This window comes from Arachis stenosperma, chromosome 10 (genome assembly GCF_014773155.1).
Source record: "Arachis stenosperma cultivar V10309 chromosome 10, arast.V10309.gnm1.PFL2, whole genome shotgun sequence".
NCBI lineage: Eukaryota > Viridiplantae > Streptophyta > Magnoliopsida > Fabales > Fabaceae > Arachis > Arachis stenosperma.
Window position 1 is genome coordinate 97650737 of NC_080386.1, and position 22188 is coordinate 97672924.

The 22188-nt window shown below is 35.9% G+C and overlaps 1 non-coding gene across 1 annotated transcript; it reads right to left on the reverse strand.

Moving 5' to 3' along the window:
- Positions 1 to 21237: 21237 nt before the first annotated feature.
- LOC130959677 (small nucleolar RNA R71) lies at positions 21238 to 21344 on the reverse strand. Its single transcript, XR_009078746.1, has one exon. It is a non-coding gene; the product is annotated as a small nucleolar RNA R71 (small nucleolar RNA).
- Between the last annotated feature and the right edge of the window lie 844 nt (positions 21345 to 22188).

Below are 22188 nucleotides of genomic sequence, written 5' to 3' on the forward strand. Positions count from 1 at the left end.
CTGTTGAATATGCTTGTTGAAATTGTTAAGTTGAATATCCTTGCTGACTTGTAAGTTGTAAATTTGTTGTTTTGTTGATTTGTACTGGAAATATGAAACTGTTATGAATATGAATATGCTTGTTGAAATTGTTAAGCTGAATATCCTTGTTGAAAGCTTGAAATATGAAACTGTTGAATATGCTTGTTGAAATTGTTAAGCTGAATATCCTTGCTGACTTGTAAGTGAAAATGTCCCCCAACACCAACTTGATTGACTGGTAGCCAAACCCAATTTCTTTTCAGGGGCCTTATATTAGAAATGATTTAAAATAAAAGGAATGGTAAGATAGAAACAATAACAACTCCAAATAGAGAAGATGTGGACTAAAATTAAAATCCCTTTCAATATAGTAACTAATGTTCTTTACACACAAAAAATCTTATAGACAAGAAAAATAATCCATAGAAGAATTCTCCCTCTGTTGGTACATGACAAAGAAATGTTACAGTACTTATATCAACAAAAATCAATGTGACCCAAACATGACAAGAGCACAAAAACTTACAGTAAGGTATTAAAAAAGACCCTTAATAATACAAATTTCCACTAGAAAAAAGAATATTTCCTTTTTTGTTCCCCCTAGTATTGATATGGACAGACTCAGATTATTCTCCAATGCTTATAAAGCAAACAACTGTCTTCTATGCTTCAATTATTAGGGTAGCTGTTTGACAACTTGAGTGGTTTATACACTCTGCTGTACAAATGTTATCCTCAGTTATCAATCCAACTTAAGATATTATCATATTGCAAGCTCAAAATTGCTTCACCAAAATTAAAATTGAATGAAAGAATGATTAGAGAGAACTCAATAAAGGCAACCTCAAGCAGGAAGATCATTCTAACATTACAATGCACCCTTGAATTCTTCCAATTTGCCCTCGAACTACAGGAAGATCAAAGAGTTCTAGTAGCAGTCCCACTGCTTCCCTCATCTCTTCTGCATCTCTTGTTAGAGACTTCACCACTGGTGATAAAAACTCGATTTCTGCCATCTTCTCCTGGACAGTACTATTACAAAAGATAACTAAGAAAAGAAAAGAATAATCAGTTACACAAGTAGTAAACTGTAACTGGGAAACACATGATAAAGGAATTAACTTTATAAGAAACTAATGGGAAATTGAAAGCAAAAAAGGGAAAATCAATCACACACAGAAATTTAAGAAATTCAGAAGGAAATTGAATTGAACCTGTTGAGAAAATGCAAGGGATGACTAAGAAAACTGTGAAAACACCTAGAAGTTGAGCTTAGACTTCCACATGTTTCTTCGAATTTTTTTAAGTATGAAAAACTATTTTAACACTCTTATGCACTAATAGCTCTTAGGTTTCATAGAATTTGATTGACCAATAATTTTAATTAAAAAAAAAAGTTTAGTTCATTTTGCCTATTCCATTCTCCTAGCATTTAGTTAGTACCTAACATGTTAAAATTTTAAGTTCAGTCATGGAGAATGATGGCAAAGAGTCGTATAAGGATGGTGATCAATCTGAGGATTTAAGTGTTGAGTATGAGTGTAGTTCCGATGAAAGTGATGATATGGTGGATGTAACTGTAGATGAAGCAGAGGCAGATATAATTAATGCTGGTGGTTTGGAAAAGTTGATAACTGATTTGACCATCGAAGACATATGGGGACTGGCGTTTGATACAGAATCTCAAGTTTGTGAATTTTATGCCAAATATGCCAAGTGCTATAGATTTGTGTCCCGAAAAGACTTGAAGACGGTGGATGCTAATGGCAACATTAATACAAGACAGTTGGTTTGCAATAAAGCAGGAGAAAGACATTGGAAGCACCTTAAAAGGGACAATCGGCAAAGGGAGCATAGGGCAATTACTCGTGTCAACTGCAAGGCGAGGATTCGGTTCATTCGTCACTATAGAACGGGTAAGTGGAAAGTCAGTGTCTTTGAGAGTGAACACAATCATCCACTGTATCCACCTAAGTACAGACATCTTATTGCCGCGAATCATGGGCTTGATGAGGCCGATAAAACACAAGCAGACAGCTTGCGAGCATGTGGTGTTAAAACTTGCCACATAATGGGTTACATGGTTTCCCAAAAAGGTGGATATGATAAAGTGGGTTTTACTAGCAAAGACTTACATAACCACATTAGTAAGACTAGGCGTGGCAAAGTGAAAGACGGTGATGCATTTGCTGCGTTGGCCTATCTGTTTTCTAAGGCAGATAGTGACCCGTTATTTCTAGGAAAGTTCACCTTAAAGGATGGTAGGTTGGATAATTTGGTGTGGGCTGATGGAGAAAGCATTGTTGATTACGAATGTTTTGGCGATGTACTGGCTTTTGACACCACTTACAAGAAAAATGTATACAACAAGCCCTTAGTCATATTTTCAGGGACCAACCACCATGGCCAGACGACTATCTTTGGATGCGCTCTGCTCTCAAATGAAAAGTCCGAAACTTTCAAGTGGGCACTGAAGGAATTTTTGGAAATCATGTCAGGAAAACTACCCGGAGGCGTTGTGACAGACGGAGACCGTGCTATGAGAGAGGCTATCTTAGAAGTATTTCCTGGTATACCACACCGCCTTTGTGCATGGCATCTCCATCGTAATGCGGTACAGAATATAAAAAATAAGCATTTTTGGGACGATTTTAGTGTATTATTGTATGGACAATTTACCGTAAAAATATTTGAACAGAGATGGAATGAGATCATATCCAAATACGGACTTGCCGAGAATGAATGGGTCCAGGTCATTTATAATGACAGAATGAAGTGGGCTACCGCATATTTGAGGGAGCACTTCTTTGGCCACATAAGAACTACATCACAGTGTGAGGGAATTCATTCATTATTGAAGAACTATGTTGACAGTAAAACCAGTCTCCTTGAATTCATGCATAAATTTAGTGAAGTACTAAGGCATTACCGAAACAACCATCTTACTACTAACTTTGACACCTTTTATAAGTTTCCTGTTTTGACTACGTGCTTGGAAAGTTTTGAGAAACAAGCTGCTGAACTTTATACTAGAAATATTTTTAAACTTGTGAAAGATGAGATAGAAGCAGCAGGTGCTTTAAATGTGACTGAATGCCCAAACAGTGGAGACATTGTTGAGTACAGCACGAGTGAGTATTTTAATCAGCAATGGGAATTTAAAGTTTCTTACAATAAAGACAAGGACCTGTTTGCGTGTGAGTGCAGGCTATTTGAGACTCGTGGACTACCATGCTCCCACATCTTTGGGGTCTTGAAGCATCGCAATGCAAATTGCGTCCCTACATCTCTTATCCTGAAAAGATGGACAAGAGATGCAAAGAGTGATTTTATATGCTCAATTGGCGAGCAAGATGCCGCTGATGATATAGCGCCCACACTTAGACGCAGTGCAATGGCATCTATTTGTTGGAAGCTTTGTGATATTTCTTCCAAAAATTTAGCAGACTATAGGGAAATCACAGGTGAGTTACTTAAGCTAATTTCGAAGGTGCAAAATAAAAGTGATGCACAAGCGAGGCTTTCCCCCACTTCAGCGCTAATCGGTGATCCAGCTGTTGTGAAGTCAAAAGGGGCTCCAAGAAAGGTTCCAAAAGGGCAAAAAAGGCGAAGATGTTCTCATTGTAAGTCAGGTAGGCATTTCGTTAGGACATGTCCATTACTCGCCAAGGAGGACTCCCCCGCCGAATACTCAAATGCGGAAGATGAACAAACGGTATTAATATAATGCCTTGCTTAAGGATATACTTTATGCTTACCTATTATTTTAGTGTCTTTCGCAGAACTATTAAATAATGCTATATTTTGAGCAATTTTAAAAATTTTTTTTAGCAGGTTGAAGAATGTGATGCCAATAAACGGACTCCCTCTCAGAACACAAAATCAGGAGAAAATACACCCGTGCACAATAAAAATAATTTTAAAGTAAGCACTTGCCGATGTTATACCATCTATCAAATTTATTGTCATTTCAATTCAAATTTGCAACATATTATTCTCGTAGTGCTTATATTATTTCTTATTATTCTGTTACAAAAAATTCAAGGGTTGTGGAAGCAAGAAGTCTGTATCTAAATTGAAAGAGACACCGAAGATTAGAGCAAATGGCAAAAAAAGTCGACAGAAGGTAACATTTTGCATATCTAATAATTTATATTAGATAATTCAAGAAGGAAAATTAAAGTATTAGTTTGAATTTAAATTATATTAGTCCAATACCATAAGTGCAACCGAGAGTTTAAGGGCGAGTGAGACAAACACTTTGCATAAATTCTGTATTGTAATTATTTAAAAATTGTGATTTATGTTTAGACCGAAGAAATCAGTCTAAGTGAAGAGACATTAAAAGCTAAGACTAACACATCAGGAATAGAAGCGACCGAAGTTCCAGATGCAGCCACAACCAAGATACCAGGATTGCCACAGTATCCTATGCATCATTATCCAGTGGTCCTTCCTTATCAACCTTATGGTGGAGTCCTCCCTATTCTTTTTCATCCTGTTCCAAATGGCATGGCGTACTTCAACTAATATCCTTCTACTGCCGGAATTACATCATATCCTCAGTTTTCGCATGTCTCGTCGTATTCTAGTGGACCCCGTGATAGCAATACATGGGCTGGACTTTTGAATGATGTCATCAACAACAAAAAGCAATAGAGTTATAATCTATATATTATATTTTTAATTTATGCAATTTGAAGTTCCAATTGAGTTATTTACTTATCAAATTCTCTGCTAGATTCATGTCAAAGAAAGCTCTATAGCAGTTCTATGCAGTTATTGAGAGAAATAACTGCCAAGAAGTTGAATATTTTGGTTAACAAAGTTAAATTTCTTGCCACTTTCTCATATAACTCAAGCTGTTTCATGAGTTGTAAAGATTCTTTAAATGATTAAGGCTCAAATATTTATTTATCATCACATGACTTGTACTGGTTTAGGCTTATAAACAATGCTTGCCTGTTTCCTTGCATAAGAAGGTGGTTGTGAATTTTCTGTCTTTATGCTGTTTAGTCCATTCACTTGCCGTTATTTTTTATTTCAGTTGAAAAATGTTTTGTTTTGTTACCAAAATGCTTAGAGTTTATTGCCTTTTGTTACCAAAATGCTAAGTGGTTATTGCCTTTTTCATTGTTACCAAAATCTTTTTCATTTTGATCATTCCCTCTTGATGCGGGAGTTCTAGTGCAACTCTGGTTTTCCCTTTTTTCTCGGGTGATTTGGATTACACCCGAGAGAAGGGGCTGGTTGATGCAGCTTTTGGTTAAATAATTTAAGGTTCATTTATGCTCAGTTTTGAAGATGCTGTCTGATCAGAGAAAAAAGGTAAACTTACTCGGCTCATATGTCTATTTAGATTCACATGTATGTATCTTAATATGTTTTGGATTGGTTTTGACTTTAGAAAAGTCAAATAATGCGATTAATGTGAATGTGATGCTATTGATATGTTTCTTTTCATGTAGTTATGCTTTGAAGCATTACTTTAGTGCTTGTGAAGTGTAGGGCATGGATTGGATTTATGTGTAGTTTGAACTAGCCCTGCTTGAGCATTTCCTTTGGATGGTAAATGATTGGTTTTGTTTATCAGTTTATAAGAGTTTATCAATTAAAAATATTATCAGTTGGCATGAGGAATTCAGGACTATTCTGTTGAATTCACGAGTAATGATGAATTGCTCTCAATTGATTGGGTTCAGAAGCTATTGGGTGTATTCATCTGCTGCCATGAGGAATTCAGGACTATTCTGTTGAATAATAAAGAGCAGGTTTCAAAACCCCCCTTAGATCGTTTGATTTCTGAATTCTTTGAGAAGTCAGTGAAGGCGCTTGATATTTGTAATGCAAGCCGTGATGGGGTTGAGAAGATTCGTACATGGCAAAAGCATCTGGATATTGTGCTTTCTGCCTTGGGTTCGAATAAGAGAGCATTGAATGAAGGCCAGTTCCGGAGGGCAAGAAAGGCACTGATGGATTTAGCATTGGCAATGCTCGAGGAGAAAGACTCTGGATCATTTTTTTCGCAACGTAATAGATCTTTTGGGCGTCATAACTCGAGCAAGGATCAACACTCGGCAGGGCATTCACGATCGCATTCATGGAGTGTCTCTCGATCATGGTCTGCTGCCAAGCAACTCCAGTCCATTGCAAGCAACCTTGTTCCACCTCGTGGGAATGAGATTTCTGCTACAAGAGGACTTGCAGTTCCTGTTTATACAATGAATTGTATTCTCTTGTTTGTTTTGTGGACCCTTGTTGCAGCAATTCCCTGCCAGGACAGGGGTCTAAACATTCACTTTTCAGTCTCACGGCAATTTTCTTGGAGCGTGCCGGTTAACACCCTTTATGAACGGATCATGGAGGAGTCAAAGAAGCGAGATCACCGGAACTCAAATGGATTGTTGAAGGAGATATATCGAGTTGAGCTATGTACCCGTCACTTGACAGACTTGGTGGATTCACCTCAGTTTCCCTTGACAGAGGATCAGGAAATGGAAATTGAACAGGACATGAAGGAGCTCACTCATGTTTGTGAAGCTTTTAGAGTTGGACTGGATCCACTGGAGCGCCAAGTGAGGGAGGCATTCCGGAAGATTATGACGTGCTGAACTGAGGGTCTTGATTACCTTGGCTCATCTAGCTATGCAGATCAATGAAAATGTTGGATTGTTGAGCTTACCAGATGTACAAATTTGCGGAACATGTATATTTTTACATCTTACCAGCTTTTTGGGGAGGAGGAAGAATGAGTAGACGAGCTTAGTTGATAAATCATTTAGCTTCCTTGTTTTGCATTGTATTTATATATCTGTACTTTGTATAAGAAAACATAATCACTTCATAAATATTTTATGGTTCGGTGGCTTAAAATATATATTTATATATAGCAAGTATTTTCTCACACTTATGTGAGTAAATTTCTAATGCCGAAGGTTTTGTCTGAATGATTTTCCGTTGCTAAGGTTTGGGTTGAAGTTATTAAATAGAGTTTAAAATTTTCATTTGAATGCCTGTATTATGTAAGTTGCATGTTATGTTTCTATTCTCAATGAACTGAATGTGTTGCTTATTCATAAGAAGAATGTATGATGCCTTAAAGAAACATCAGCTCGTGTTTATGAAAATGGAGACAGCCGATAGATTAAATAGAATTTATTCTCTGTTCCAGTGAGGCATGACACATGTGCATTGTGCAATGTGTTCAGATTTAATAATTTATTTTCAGAAGAAAATTTCTTTCAACTTTAAATGTTATTATCATTTGTCCAAACACTTGAAACGTATAACAAACTGACAATCTATTATTTGAGTTTAATTTTGATGTATTAGTACATTTACACATTCATCCAATCATGTCTGTTTTATTGGATGGACATTTAAGCTAATTAGATGCACAGTGCATTAAAATTTAAATTCTTATTATTTAAATAAATTGCTTGTGTTCATGATTTGTTCTAATCTTGTCTAGACTCATGAACATTTTTTGTTACTATGTATATTTCTATATTAAGTTTGTCTCACTATTACAACTATGCCAGAAATACTAGATTTCTAGCATTGTCTAATAATGGAGACAACTTCATTTGGCTCATTGGAAAGCTCAGTACACAAAGCAACAAACATTAGCCGCTTCAGATATACATGTATAAAGAAGAGACAACAGAACCAAACCATAGACAAGATCATAACAACTGCCACCAGAACAGTTAACAAAAATAACACTGCTTAACAAGGAAGGGTTAATAAACTTTGTGTGTACAACATTATCTTTAGTTTTCTAAGCTTGCAGCAGATCTAACAATATTATATATACTTGTCAGATATGATACAATGCACATTGTTTTTGTTCTTTGTAATTGTACATGCCTGAGTTAATTTACATTATTCTGCCCTTGCATAAATGCAAAAGCTCAGGTCCTTTAGCAGAGTACAGGGAACACTAGTTAGCAAAAAAGGCTATATTCCCCTTCCATGCAAGGCCTGTTGCTCCACACATGCCACAAGATTCCCCATGTAAGCAAAATGCGGGCACATTTTTTGGAGGATTATGATTCAGACTGCGAGAATCAAGCCGGATGCCATGGAGTTTTGACATTTGACGGACTTGAATTCAGCATCTCTTGGCTGTTTCAATTACACTGCTCCGAAAGCCTTCTTCGGTCGACCTATCTGTTTTGCTAAACTGACAAAATGGCCTGAATTATGGAAATTCAGTTGTTTACTATCTGAACAGCTCTGGGAAAGACCACATTATGAACTTAGCGAAAATGTCGGACTCCAAGAACTCAATATGTGCAGTGCGTCCAATAAGTGTGTTTAAGTTTCTGCCATAGCAAGCCGTGTTGAAGTTGACATCACATCGGATTACCACACGATGGTCAGAGTCACTTTGGATTTGGCCCAACAAATTATTTAGCATCTCATGGAAGATTTTCTCTCTTTTAGAGGAATCCAAAGAAGCCGCTGAACTCGGTTCAATTCTGGCAGAATGATACGGAACATAACCATCCTGAAATGCAATGAGCATGGGAATTATATATCATTTGAAATAGTAAAAGAAAAGAGTAGGTAGATATAATCTTCAATGTTTTGTCTTCATTTGCCTCTGACATGAGAAAATGTATTTTGGGATCTATTAAAAGCCACTGGTTCCGAACAAGCCGTAAATCCAAATGATTTTCCTGTAATATTTGAGTAACAAAGTGCATGCTTAGTCACAATGATGGAACAAGATGGAAAACAATAAACTGCTGAGTAAACACCTATGTATTAAATTGAATCGAAGCAAATTTCTACTTTGTAACAAAATCAGGTAGTATCCAACCTAAAAGTCAAATCACTGACAATTGTTGCACTAATAACAAACTAGGAAGACCTAAATATAACTGGACAATTCAAAGAAGGAATGAACAACTGATCTATTGTAAAAAATTATCAATTAAGTTACCTAGCTTGTTCTGGGGAATGAACTGGCGTCTCTGTCCCCACTTTACCCAAACCTAGAATTTCAATTTATTTTACATTAACAAAGTGGTTGATTAACAACTAAATAAACAATGATATTGATGGAATCATCAAATGACAGTGTGATCTAGCGAAGTGGGTGAGCCAGAATATAAGGATTCTTTGTGGCGATGAAAAGGGAAGAAAACATCAGCGTCACGGTTTCAAGTTTCAACTAACTTGGAACAATAAAATCCTACCTTTGTTAGAACTCACCAAATCATGAAGCAGCTTCTGATTGCACGAAGGAGGCTGACGGCGACACTCGAAGCAAGAAGACGACGAGCCCCTGAACCTGCTGCTTCTGCCGCCGGCGACGAAGAGCGCAATGAAGGCGCGCGCGACTATGTGCAAGACGATGACGAAACAGAGAGCAACGGCGATGCCACGGTGAGAGAGATGAGAGAGACCGAGCTCCAGGGGGAGAGAGAGAGAGATACGAAGGGGAGGGAAGAACTTGAGAAGATGAAGAAGATTTTTGAAACTCAGAAACAATTTTTTATTAGAAGAACTTGACAAGATGAAAAGGATTTCTGAAACCTAGATTTCAAAAATAATTTTTATTAGATATATTTTTGTTTTGTTTAATTTTTTAATTTTAAAATTTGATTAATTTAAAAGGATACTTTTGTCTCATCAAATAAAGAAATGATATTTAAGTCTTTTTATAAAATTAAATAAATAAATATTTTTTTATTTTTATTTAATTAAAAGGGTGTTTTAGTAAAAGTAGTGATATACTATATATTTAAAAAAGAAAAAATTAAAGCTGACGTGGAAAATAAATTCCACATGGCTTATTATTATTTATCCATATCTTAAACATATCGGTACGTATTAATTTATCATCGTACCGTAGCAATCACCTAAAAATTATGTTCACAAAAAGATATTTGGATAACCTGTATATTAGTCGTTCCTATTTTTTTTTTATTATCATTGCAATTACTTTTAATACATACTCATTCGACCAAATGAGTAACGACTTTTAATGATAATTTTATGTACTACATGTCATAATATTATTGGTCACTCAAATCATAATCATATTTAACTACCATCACTCATGTTACCATAGAAATCACCTTTTTTTTTATAAGGATGGAAAAATAGAAGTCCGTTTTGATTTTTGATTGAATCTAGAATTACTACCATGACATTTTCTAAAAACTATTATGCTTCAGTGTATTTCCAGTTGTTGTCCAGATTCTTGTATATTCTGCAGAAAGATACCAATAATCTGGATGGCATCAAGGGTAGTTAGTAATAGAACTTTTTCTATGATCATCTGTTTTACCCGTGGCTTGGAGCATTTCAAACTCAAGACATTGGAGAACTTGCATATAAAATTTTAGATTTTTCGGATGTTGAATGTGTTAGTGGCACCTTGAAAAATAGTGGTTACTGTATTGATTTAATAGTTTCAGAATGGTAATGCTCTGAAGTTCACAGTTCTAAATTGATTAGCTTCCTAATAGGTCAAGATTAGGCATATATTTAGGACTATATAAATGAACGGCTATGAATTACGGACACTTTATTGAGTTGTCGTTTCTGTGTGTGTATATATTTCGGATACAACATTTATTAATACTCGTCTGATACGTGTATCTACGGTGTCTAATTATGTTTTAATAAAAAATAAAAAAAATTTTGTACAGACTTAGACACACCTAAATACAATCACACATCAGCATATCCAGCCTTATTCATAAGTCATAACATTTATTCTTGAAATAATTAAAATAAGTTTAGAAATAATATATATTATTATTTATCAAAATAAAGAAATTTTTAAATATTTATATAATTAAAAAATATTAAAAGCAGTTAAAAATATTTTATATTTTAATATTAATAAAATATTAAAATATTATTGTAATTTATTTTAAAAAATACTTTATATTTTATATATATAACGTATCTCCATATCTTATAAAATTTTAAAATTCATGTATTCGCATGTCTCATATTATATTGTGTCATGTGTTTGTGTCAGTATCCATGTATCATAGTATTTCTCTACATAGAGGAGGCAAGCAACCAAAATCCTATCTTATAAGCTTCTTAATTATTACAAATATATATATATTCTAATAAGAAGTTGGAAAAGTATAGGGAATGAATAAGTTTTAGTTAACAAAGTAGCCAATAATTTATAATAAAAAAATATAAAATTAGAAATAATAAAAATATTTAAAATTTAAATAAAAAATATAATTTAATAAGGTTAGAATTTAGCTTTTATACTTTAAAATGTAAGATTTAGAGTTTAAAATTTAGTGTTTAAGATCTAAGGTTAATGTTTAAAATTTAGGGTTTAGGATTTAATGTTTAAAATTTAGGATTTAAAATTTAGCATGACGAATAGTGGATCATCGAAGTTGGCTGACAGTGACAACTAGCGGCGGTCGACGGCAGCTAGCAGTAGTGGAGGTAGATGGCTTGTGGTGTTAGATGAAATTGAGGTGTTAGGACAAAGAAGAAAAAGTGAATAAAAGTTATGTGAAAAAAATTGTGAATAGATGATATTAATTTTTTTTTGAATTATTGGTTGATATTGGTTAATTTTTTGTTAGTTATCCAATATAGTTGTTATTCTGAGGGTTACGTGAAACGTTTATTGGGTCTGAACGTGAGATTTAGATCTCTTTGTGGGATAGTGTCTGACTTGTTATATTGAGGTGCCGCCTGTCCAAGTTCCTCGTGAGGAGGTAGGGGTGATACCTGCAAGAGGTTCTGACGCTTAAGTTAGCAAGAGTTTTAGGCAGAGTTTTAGTAGATCAGAATACGAATGTGTTTGGAAGAATCATTTATACTATTACGTTCAAGAAGATTATTTCAACAGTTTTAGTTAATTCATATACTATGATTGAGTTTGAGCGGCTTAAATATTCACGCAACAACCAACCTAAGCTCAAGGTTGACAAGTACAACTCATTGCATAAATCTTTAGTTAAGGGAGAAGCTGATGCGGTTTCTTCTGGTCAAAGAATAATTCTTTCAAGCAGTTTTATTAGTGGTCCTAGATACATGTTCAACAATTGTAAATATGCATTTGCCATTTGTAAGTTTTTTGGATACTCCAGTTATTTTATCACAATTACTTGCAATCCTGAATGGGATGAGATAAAATACCTTTTACATGACACTGGCTTTAAGACGAGGATCATCCTGATATTGCCTCAAGAATCTTTAGCATTAAGTTAGATGAGATGATATCTGATTTCAAAAATGGGAGGTTTTTTGGCAATATTTCTACATGTAAGTTATATATATATATATATATATATATATATATATATATATATATATATATATATATATTTTTGTTCGTATTCTGATGAAAAATAAATTTATACAAATGTGTGTGATAAACTACTATTTTATGGTTTATCTTGTGTTAAATAGAGTGGATTTTATCAATCTTTTATACACTTATTCATATGAAATGCATGCTTTTACACTTTCCTTCCTAATTGATGCTATGACTGAAAACATGCTCCTTTGGCCCTAAATTCGCTATTTTTAATCCTCTCTTATTTTCATTCGATGCCGTGATATGTGCGTTAAGTGTTTTCAGGGATTACAGGGCAAGAATGACTTAGAGGATGGAAAAGAAGTATGCAAAAGAGGAAGGAACACAAGGAATTAAAAATTTCATGGGGGGAGCAGCGACGCGCACGCGTGGAGCCACGCGTACGCGTGGTCAGGAGAAAGTGCATCGACGCGCATGCGTGGAGCGACGCATACGCGTGACTAGAAGAATACACATCGACGCATACACGTGGACGACGCGTATGCGTGACAGGCTATCACGTGTTGCAGATATCAGAATTCGCTGGGTGCGATTTCTGGGCCCCTTTTGCACCCAGTTTTAGGCCCGAAAGTCCAGATTAGAGGCAGAGGTGTAGCTGAGACTTAGACATCTTCATTCTCACTTAGTTTTTAGTTTTTAGTTTTGAATCTTAGAGAAAACACTACTTCCCGAGGGTTCTTAGTATTTTCTTAGCTTTGCTTTTGGATTGGATTTTTGAGAGAGCTGCTACCACATTTGGTTGAAGTCATCACTTTAGTTTGCTTCTCTATTACTCTACTCTTTTGTTTTTCATTTAATGATTGGTACTCATATTTGTATTTTGTTGAATTCTGAGTTTATTAATGCAATGAACCATTCTTATGTTTAATTCCAAGTTTCTTTCAATTAATTATCAGAGTCAATTTTAATTTTATTAATTTAGTTTCAATTACCATGTTTTCTATCTACTCCCTTTACATGTTTGTGAAAATAGAGTAGAGTTTCCAACTTAACTTTAGAGTTGATTAATAGGAAACCCTTGTGTTGACTCTAGTGTTAATAGGTAATTGGAAATTGCTGCCAATTGGATTTTTACTAACTCTAATCACTCCTTGGGAGTTGATTAGGACTTGTAAAGTGAAGTTGGTATTACCTACTTGACTTTCCTCTATTAGTCAGAGGATAACTAAGTAAAAGCAACAACCTTTTTACTATTACACTTGATAAATTCAACGAGGATAGAAACTCCAATTAATTTTCTCCTAACCAAGGCTTTTTATTTATTTTAAATACACAACATCTCTTGTTAATTGCTACTTGCATAATTTTTAACTATTTATTTTTTCCATTTTCAACTCTAAAAATTTCTCAGAAAACCCCTTATCAATAAATTGCACTCTTTTGTCAACTCTTTCGGAGACGACCTAGAAATTCTACTCCCAGTTAATTAATTCTAAATTTGTGACAACCATTTTAAATTGATAAGTGGAATTTTAGTCAGTTAAGAACTGTACTTACAACGTTATTTTACTAGAAATTTTTAACTGGCAATTTTCTGCTCCTCAATTTTTGGCGCCGTTGCCGGGGAGTTGTAACTGTGTGCTAAATTATTGGTTGGTGTAAATATTTATTTTATTTACATCATTGAATTGTTCTTTTTATATTTTATTACCATGAGCTATATGTTTCTTTTATTGAATGACACACTCGTTACTGGATCCGAGCTTAGTCGCATTTGATCCTGAGATCGAAAGGACTATTTCATGTATTAGGCGAACTCAGCGTCGGTTAGCCTACAAGGGTGGTGAAGGGGTTTCGTCTAATTCACCAGTCTTATCTGAGGTTGAACCTGAAGCGTCATTCGAGGAAGAAACTAGTTCCTCACCTGCTAATTCTATTGACGCCTCTTTTGTTGATTTAAGTACAGGTACTATGGCGGAGCCCATAAGGATTACTCTCAAGAAAGCAGGAGCTTCGGACTTTACACTGCAACCATATCAAGCGCGTCATCCGAACTTGACTGCTGACTTCGAACACAAGACTGCTCTGATCAATCTACTGCCTAAGTTCCATGGCTTACCTGCTCAAGAGCCTATCAAGCATCTTAGGGATTTTCAGACAGCTTGTTCAACTACTAGGCGGCATGGTGCTGATGAGATTGCCGTATGGCTATACGCCTTCCCATTTTCTCTGGAGGGAAAGGAAAAAGAGTGGTTCTACACTCAACCGAAAGCTATTGTTACTAATTGGTACTCGCTCAGAAGGGAGTTCCTGGACAAGTTCTTCCCAGCAGAAGTTACAGACAAATTGAGGAAGGAGATTTCCTGTGTTATTCAAGGAGAATCAGAGACTCTATACGAGTATTAGAAACGCTTCAGGAATCTCCTAGCCTCATGTCCCCACCACAAGATTGACCGGTTGGTGTTGATTAGCTATTTCTGCCAAGGCATGAAGCCTCAAGAGAAGACTCTTTTAGATGCTGCAAGTAATGGCTCTCTGACTAAGTACAAGACGGTGACAGAAGCATGGCAACTGATCAACGATCTAGTTGAGTCCACCCGAAATACAAGGCAGGAACAACCATCCCAAGGCTATTGCAGAAGTTTCCTCTAGTAGTGAGACAGCTGCACTCACAAAGACTCTGGGAGAGATGACCAATATACTAAAGCAGCTCCAGCTTAATCAACAACAAACTCCGCCTCCTCCACAGCAACATTGTCAACAGTTAGTCCCTTAGAGAGTGTGTGGAATATGCGCTTGCTATTCTCACTACACTGATGAATGTCCTCAACTCCAACAAGAAGACAACACCTTGGTGGCTACCCATAATTTCTACAACCGTCCGAATCAAGGTGGGAACTACAATCAGGGTTGACAAGACAATTCCAACTAAGGATGGAGAGACAATTCCAACCAAGGATGGAGGGACAACTACAACCAAGGAGGTAGAGACAATGGTCAAAATCAAAGGTGGAATAACAACAACTATCAACAGAATCAGAACCAACAGAACCCTCCATACCGAGCCTCTCACTAAAGGCAATACCAAGCACCTCCATTCAATCAACCATAAGCCCCTCAAATCACCTACCCCCTTCCTCTAACCAAGATGAAACACTTCATTCTATCCTTCAAGGACAAAAAGTGCTTCAGAATTCACTTACCTCTAGCCTTACCGGTCTTACCTCTACTTTACAAGCTTTTATTTCTCAAATAGAACCACCATCTACCCCTAACAACCAACCTTCAAGCTCTAGTGCACTTTGTAAGAACCGCAACTAATCAATCGGTTAATTAAGTGAGTATAATGCCCAAATTTGATTCTGAAAAGTTAGAGAGAGAATTAGAGGATTTAAAGGTGATTTTTGGACTCAGTAAGCCTTTCTGAGTCAGAAAATGTGTTTTCTACAAAAAACCGTAAAAAATTATGAACCGACAGTTGAACCAGTTGAACCGATTCAAGTCTGCCCGGTACTGCACGAGAAAAAGTGAAAATCGTCAAAAACCTTAGAAAAATGTTAGAAGTTGAAAACTTGGCGTTAATTTTAAAGGTTTGGCCCGAAGTTGGGCCAAACGGGCTAAAAATGCTAATGGTTTGGACCGGACCCAAGTTAGCCCAAGCCCAACATATATAAGGTTCATTTAATGAACCCTCACCTTATAAACACACACACTTCAGATTTGAAAGAGGGAAGGAGAGGAAGAAGAGAACACTATTCACACCTCTCTTCTCTTCGCGATATCTCGAGCTATGATGCTCCGATTTGCGTGTCGTCAATGGCTATGCGTTCCTTGTGAAGAGCTCTACAAAACCCATATAAAAAACTGGCAAGGAAAGCTCGAATCTCTCTCTGTTTCTCTCCTCAAAATTTTGGGTTTATTAGGGCTTTGGATTAAATGAGTTTTGTGATTTTGGATGTTTAGGTTAACTCTAATCCTTGCTTAGCATTGGGTTTTGGCTTCCAAAGCTATTGGAAAAGGTAAGAGCTCTTAAACCCTTGTGAGATTATGTTTATGTCAAACCCTAGGTTGATTTGTGGTGATTTATATGTATATAGCTTGATAACAGTGAGTTTGGGAGCTTTTGGAACATATTGGTGCTTGTTGAAGTGGAATTGAAAGCTTGATTTGGAGTTGAGAGCTTGCTTGGGCTCATTTTGGGTTTTGGTGCATATAGGAAATTGGCTAAGGTATGGTTTTGGTTTCCTCTATGTAGTATATAATATTCATGGACACATAGGCTAGTAACACATAGGATAGGTTTAGAAATTTTATGTTGTTGATGATTGTTTATGTTGATGAAGTATAACAATTTGATGTTGTTGTTGTGGTTAAATGATGAAGTTGAGATATGATGGATGTGGATGAATTAGTATTGTAAAGTATTGATTTGAATCATAGTTGGATTGATGATGAGAATTGATGATGATATGATGATGATTGGTATATATGTTGTATATGTGATAATTGAGGTTGTGGATAATGAAATGTGAAAAAAAATGTGATATATATGATTCAATGTAATATGATACAAAGGTTAATTTTGAGTAAAAGTGGAGTTTTGAATGGTTTGGTATGGTTTTGGATGGTGTATGGTAAGAAATTGAGGAAATTGTGAAGTTTTGTAAAATTGAGTTTTTGGTGAACTTTGTCTGATCATAACATTTGCCTCGGTTTTCAAAATCGATTGAAATTTAGTTTAGAATTAAAGTTTATTAAAAACTCTTCAAAATGATATAAAGTTTGAAAGATTTGGAATTTTGTAGAGGAAGTTATGATCATTCAAAGTTGGTGCTGAAAATCTGAAATTTTGCTAAGTTGCAGAATTTTGAGATTTCTGGTATGTGCGCACGCACAGCCTTGTGCGTACGCACAACCCTGCAAAATTTTATACATGTGCGCACGCACAGACCTGTGTGTACGCATAGGCAAGAAAGTGCTTACTGGTTGCGGCGATAGCACAACTGGTGCGCGTGCGCTCCAATAAGAAATTGCAACCTGTGCGTACGCACACACCTGTGCGCACGCACACACCTGTGCGCACGCACACACCTGTGCGCACGCACACGTTATGGAGGCTAGTCTGTTGGGGGCGCTGGCACAGGTTGTGTGAGTGAACAAACCTTGTAAATTTTCAAACCTGTGCATACACGCACCCCTGTGCGTACGCACACGTTTTAAAACTATCCAAAGGGTACGCGCGCACACGCCTGTGCGGCCGCATGATGAGCGGATAATTTATACGCTTTTTGGCATTGTTTTTAGGTAGTTTTTAGTAGGATCTTGCTACTTTTAGGGATGTTTTTATTGGTTTTTATGCAAAATTCACATTTCTGGACTTTACTATGAGTTTGTGTGTTTTTCTGTGATTTCAGGTATTTTCTGGCTGAAATTGAGGGACCTGAGCAAAAATCTGATAGGAGGCTGACAAAGGACTGCTGATGCTGTTGGATTCTGACCTTTCTGCACTCGAAATGGATTTTCTAGAGCTACAAAACTTCAAATAGCGCGCTCTCAACGGCGTTGGAAAGTAGACATCCAGGACTTTCCAGCAATATATAATAGTCCATACTTTATTCGAGTTTAGATGACGCAAACTGGCGTTCAACGCCAGTTCTATGCTGCATTCTGGAGTAAAACGCCAGAAACACGTCACAAACCAGAGTTAAATGCCAAACAGACGTTACAACTTGGCGTTTAACCACAAGAGAAGCCTCTTCACGTGTAAAGCTCAAGCTTAGCCCAAGTACACACCAAAGTGGGCCCCGGAAGTAGATTTCTGCACTTAGACTTATCTCTGTAAACCCTAGTAGCTAGTTTAGTATAAATAGAACTTTTTACTATTGTACTAGAGTCTAGTCTTTTGACCATTCGGTCTTTTGATCATTCAGGGGGGCTGGCCATTCGGCCATGCCTGGACCATCACTTATGTATTTTCAACGGTGGAGTTTATACACACCATAGATTAAGGTGTAGAGCTCTGCTGTACCTCGAGTATTAATGCAATTACTACTATTTTCTATTCAATTCAGCTTATTCTTGTTCTAAGGTATTCGCTGCACTTCAACATGATGAATGTCACCTATGAATGCGTGACTGACAACCACTTCCGTTCTACCTTAGAACGAGCGTGTATCTCTTGGATTCCTTAATCAGAATCTTCGTGGTATAAGCTAGAATTATTGGCGGCCATTCTTGAGAATCCGGAAAGTCTAAACCTTGTCTGTGGTATTCCGAGTAGGATTCAGGGATTGAATGACTGTGACAAGCTTCAAACTCGCGAGTGTTGGGCGTAGTGACAGACGCAAAAGAATCAATGGATTCTATTCCGACATGATCGAGAACCGACAGATGATTAGCCGTGCTGTGACAGAGCATTTGGACCATTTTCACTGAGAGGATGGGAAGTAGCCATTGACAACGGTGATGCCCTACATACAACTTGCAATGGAAAGGAGTATGACGGATTGGATGAAGACAGTAGGAAAGCAGAGATTCAACAGGAACACAGCATCTCTATGCACTTATCTGAAATTCCCACCAATGATTTACATAAGTATCTCTATCTCTATTTTATGCTTTACTTATCTTTATATTCGAAAACCATTATAACCATTTGAATCCGCCTAACTAAGATTTACAAGATGACCATAACTTGCTTCATACCAACAATCTCCGTGGGATCGACCCTTACTCTCGTAAGGTATTACTTGGACGACCCAATGCACTTGCTGGTTAGTTGTGCGAAGTTGTGACAAAGTGTGATTCACGTTTGAGAGCTCCAAGTCTTTTGGCGCCATTGTTGATGATCACAATTTACGCGCACTAAGTTTTTTGGCGCCGTTGCCGGGGATTGTTCGAGTTTGGACAACTGACGGTTCATCTTGTTGCTCAGATTAGGTAATTTTCTTTTCAAAAAGTTTTCAAAAATCTTTCAAAATTTTTTTCTTCTTTTTCGTTTTTCCAAAATAATTTTCGAAAAAAAAATTTAAGAAAATCATAAAAACCAAAAATATTTTGTGTTTCTTGTTTGAGTCTAGTGTCAATTTTTAAGTTTGGTGTCAATTGCATGTTTTAAAAACTTTTGCATTTTTCAAAAATTTCATGCATGGTGTTCTTCATGATCTTCAAGTTGTTCTTGAGAAGTCTTCTTGTTTGATCTTCATATTTTCTTGTTTTGTTTCTTTTGTTGTTTTTCATATGCATTTTTGCATTCATAGTGTCTCAACATTGAAAATTTCTAAGTTTGGTGTCTTGCATGTTTTTCTTTTCTTGAAAATTTCTCAAAAATAAGTCTTGATGTTCATCTTGATCTTCATAATATTTTTGGTGTTCATCTTGACATTCATAGTGTTCTTGCATGCATCATGTGTTTTGATTCATAATTTTCATGTTGTGAGTCATATTTGTGTTTTTCTCTCTCATCATTAAAAATTCAAAAATAAAAATATCTTTTCCTTGTTTCTCTCATAAAATTTTGAAATCTTTGGATTGACTTAGTCAAAAATTTTTAAAATTAGTTGTTTCTTGTTAGTCAAGTCAAGATTTATATTTTAAAAAAAATCTTATCTTTTCAAAACTTTTTCAAAATCAAATCTTTTCTTTTTACTTTTGTTATTTTCGAAAATTTTTAAATTGATTTTCAAAATCTTTTTCTTAATTTCATTTCAAAATTTTGAAAACTTTACTAACAATTAATGTGATTGATTCAAAAATTTGAAGTTTGTTACTTTCTTGTTAAGAAAGGTTCAATTTTTAAATTCTAGAATCATATCTTTTAATTTCTTGTTTGTCAAGTAATCAATTTTAATTTTAAAAATCAAATCTTTTTAATTTCCTTTTCAAATCTTTTTCAAAATAAAATTTCAATCATATCTTTTCAAACATATCTTTTTCAAAATTAATTTCAAAATCTTTTCTAACTTTCTATCTTTTCAAAATTGATTTTCAAATATTTTTCAACTAACTAATTGATTTTTTGTTTGTTTTACTATTTCTTATCTTTTTCAAAAATCACCTAACTACTTTTCTCTTTCTAATTTTCGAAAATCACCTCCCTCTTTTTCAAAATTCTTTTTAATTAACTAATTATTTCAAATTTTAATTTTAATTTTATTTCTTCTCTTAATTTTCGAAAATCACTAATTTTTTTCAAAAACAATTTTCAAAATTCTCTCCCTATCATCTTCTTCTATTTATTTACTCATTTACTAACACTTCTCTTCATCAAAAATTCGAACCCTCTCCTCTCTTCTGTGTTCGATTTTTTTTCTTCTCTTTCTTCTATTTTTCTCTTTTTCTACTCACATAAAGGAATCTCTATACTGTGACATAGAGGATTCCTCTTCTCTCTTTGTTTTCTTCTCTTTCATATGAGCAGGAACAAAGAAAAAGGCATTCTTGTTGAAGCTTATCCTAAACCTGAAAGGACCTTGAAGAGGAAGCTAAGAGCAGCTAAAGCACAGTACTCTGAAGGGGACCCAACTAAAATTTTCGAACAGGAAAAGGAGATGGCAGCTGAAAATAATAACAACAATAATGCAAGGAAGATGCTTGGTGACTTTACTGCACCAAATTCCAAATTACATGGAAGAAGCATCTCAATCCCTACCATTGAAGCAAACAACTTTGAGCTGAAGCCTTATTTAGTTTCTCTGATACAACAGAACTGCAAGTTTTATGGACTTCCATCCGAAGATCTTTTTCAGTTCTTAACTGAATTTTTGCAGATCTGTGATACTGTTAAGACCAATGGGGTTAATCCTGAGGTCTACGTGTTTATGCTTTTCCCTTTTGCTGTAAGAGACAGAGCTAGAATATGGTTGGACTCTAAACCTAAAGATAGCCTGAACTCTTGGGATAAGCTGGTCACAGCCTTCTTGGCCAAGTTCTTTCCTCCTCAAAAGCTGAGTAAGATTAGAGTGGATGTTCAAATCTTTAAGCAAAAAGATGATGAATCCCTCTATGAAGCTTGGGAAAGATACAAGCAGTTGACCAAAAAGTGTCCTTCTGACATGCTTTCAGAATGGACCATCCTGGATATATTCTATGATGGTCTGTCTGAATTGTTTAAGATGTCATTGGACCATTCTGCAGGTGGATCTATTCACCTGAAGAAAATGCCTGCAGAAGCTCAAGAACTCATTGACATGGTTGCTAATAACCAGTTCATGTACACTTCTGAAAGGAATACTGTGAATAATGGGACGCCTCAGAGGAAGAGAGTTCTTGAAATTGATGCTCTGAATGCCATATTGACTCAGAACAAAATGTTGACTCAGCAAGTCAACATGATTTCTCAGAGTTTGAATGGATGGCAAAATGCATCCAACAGTACTAAAGAGGCATCTTCTGAAGAAGAAGCTTATGATCCTGAGAACCCTGCAATGGCAGAGGTGAATTACATGGGTGAACCTTATGGAAACACCTATAATTCTTCATGGAGAAATCATCCAAATTTCTCATGAAAGGATCAACAAAGGCCTCAACAAGGCTTTAATAATGGTGGAAGAAATAGGCTTAGCAATAGCAAGCCTTTTCCATAATCTTCTCAGCAACAGACAGAGAATTCTGAGAAGAGTTCCTCTAGCTTAGCAAACATAGTCTCTGATCTATCTAAGGCCACTTTAAGTTTCATGAGTGAAACAAGGTCCTCCATCAGAAATTTGGAGGCACAAGTGGGCCAGCTGAGTAAGAAAATCACTGAAACCCCTCCTAGTACTCTCCCAAGCAATACAAAAGAGAATCCAAAAAGAGAGTGCAAGGCCATTGACATAATCACAATGGCCGAATCCAAAGAGGAGGAGAAGGACGTGAATCCCAGTGAGGAAGACCTCCTGGGATGTCCTCTGAACAAAAGGAGT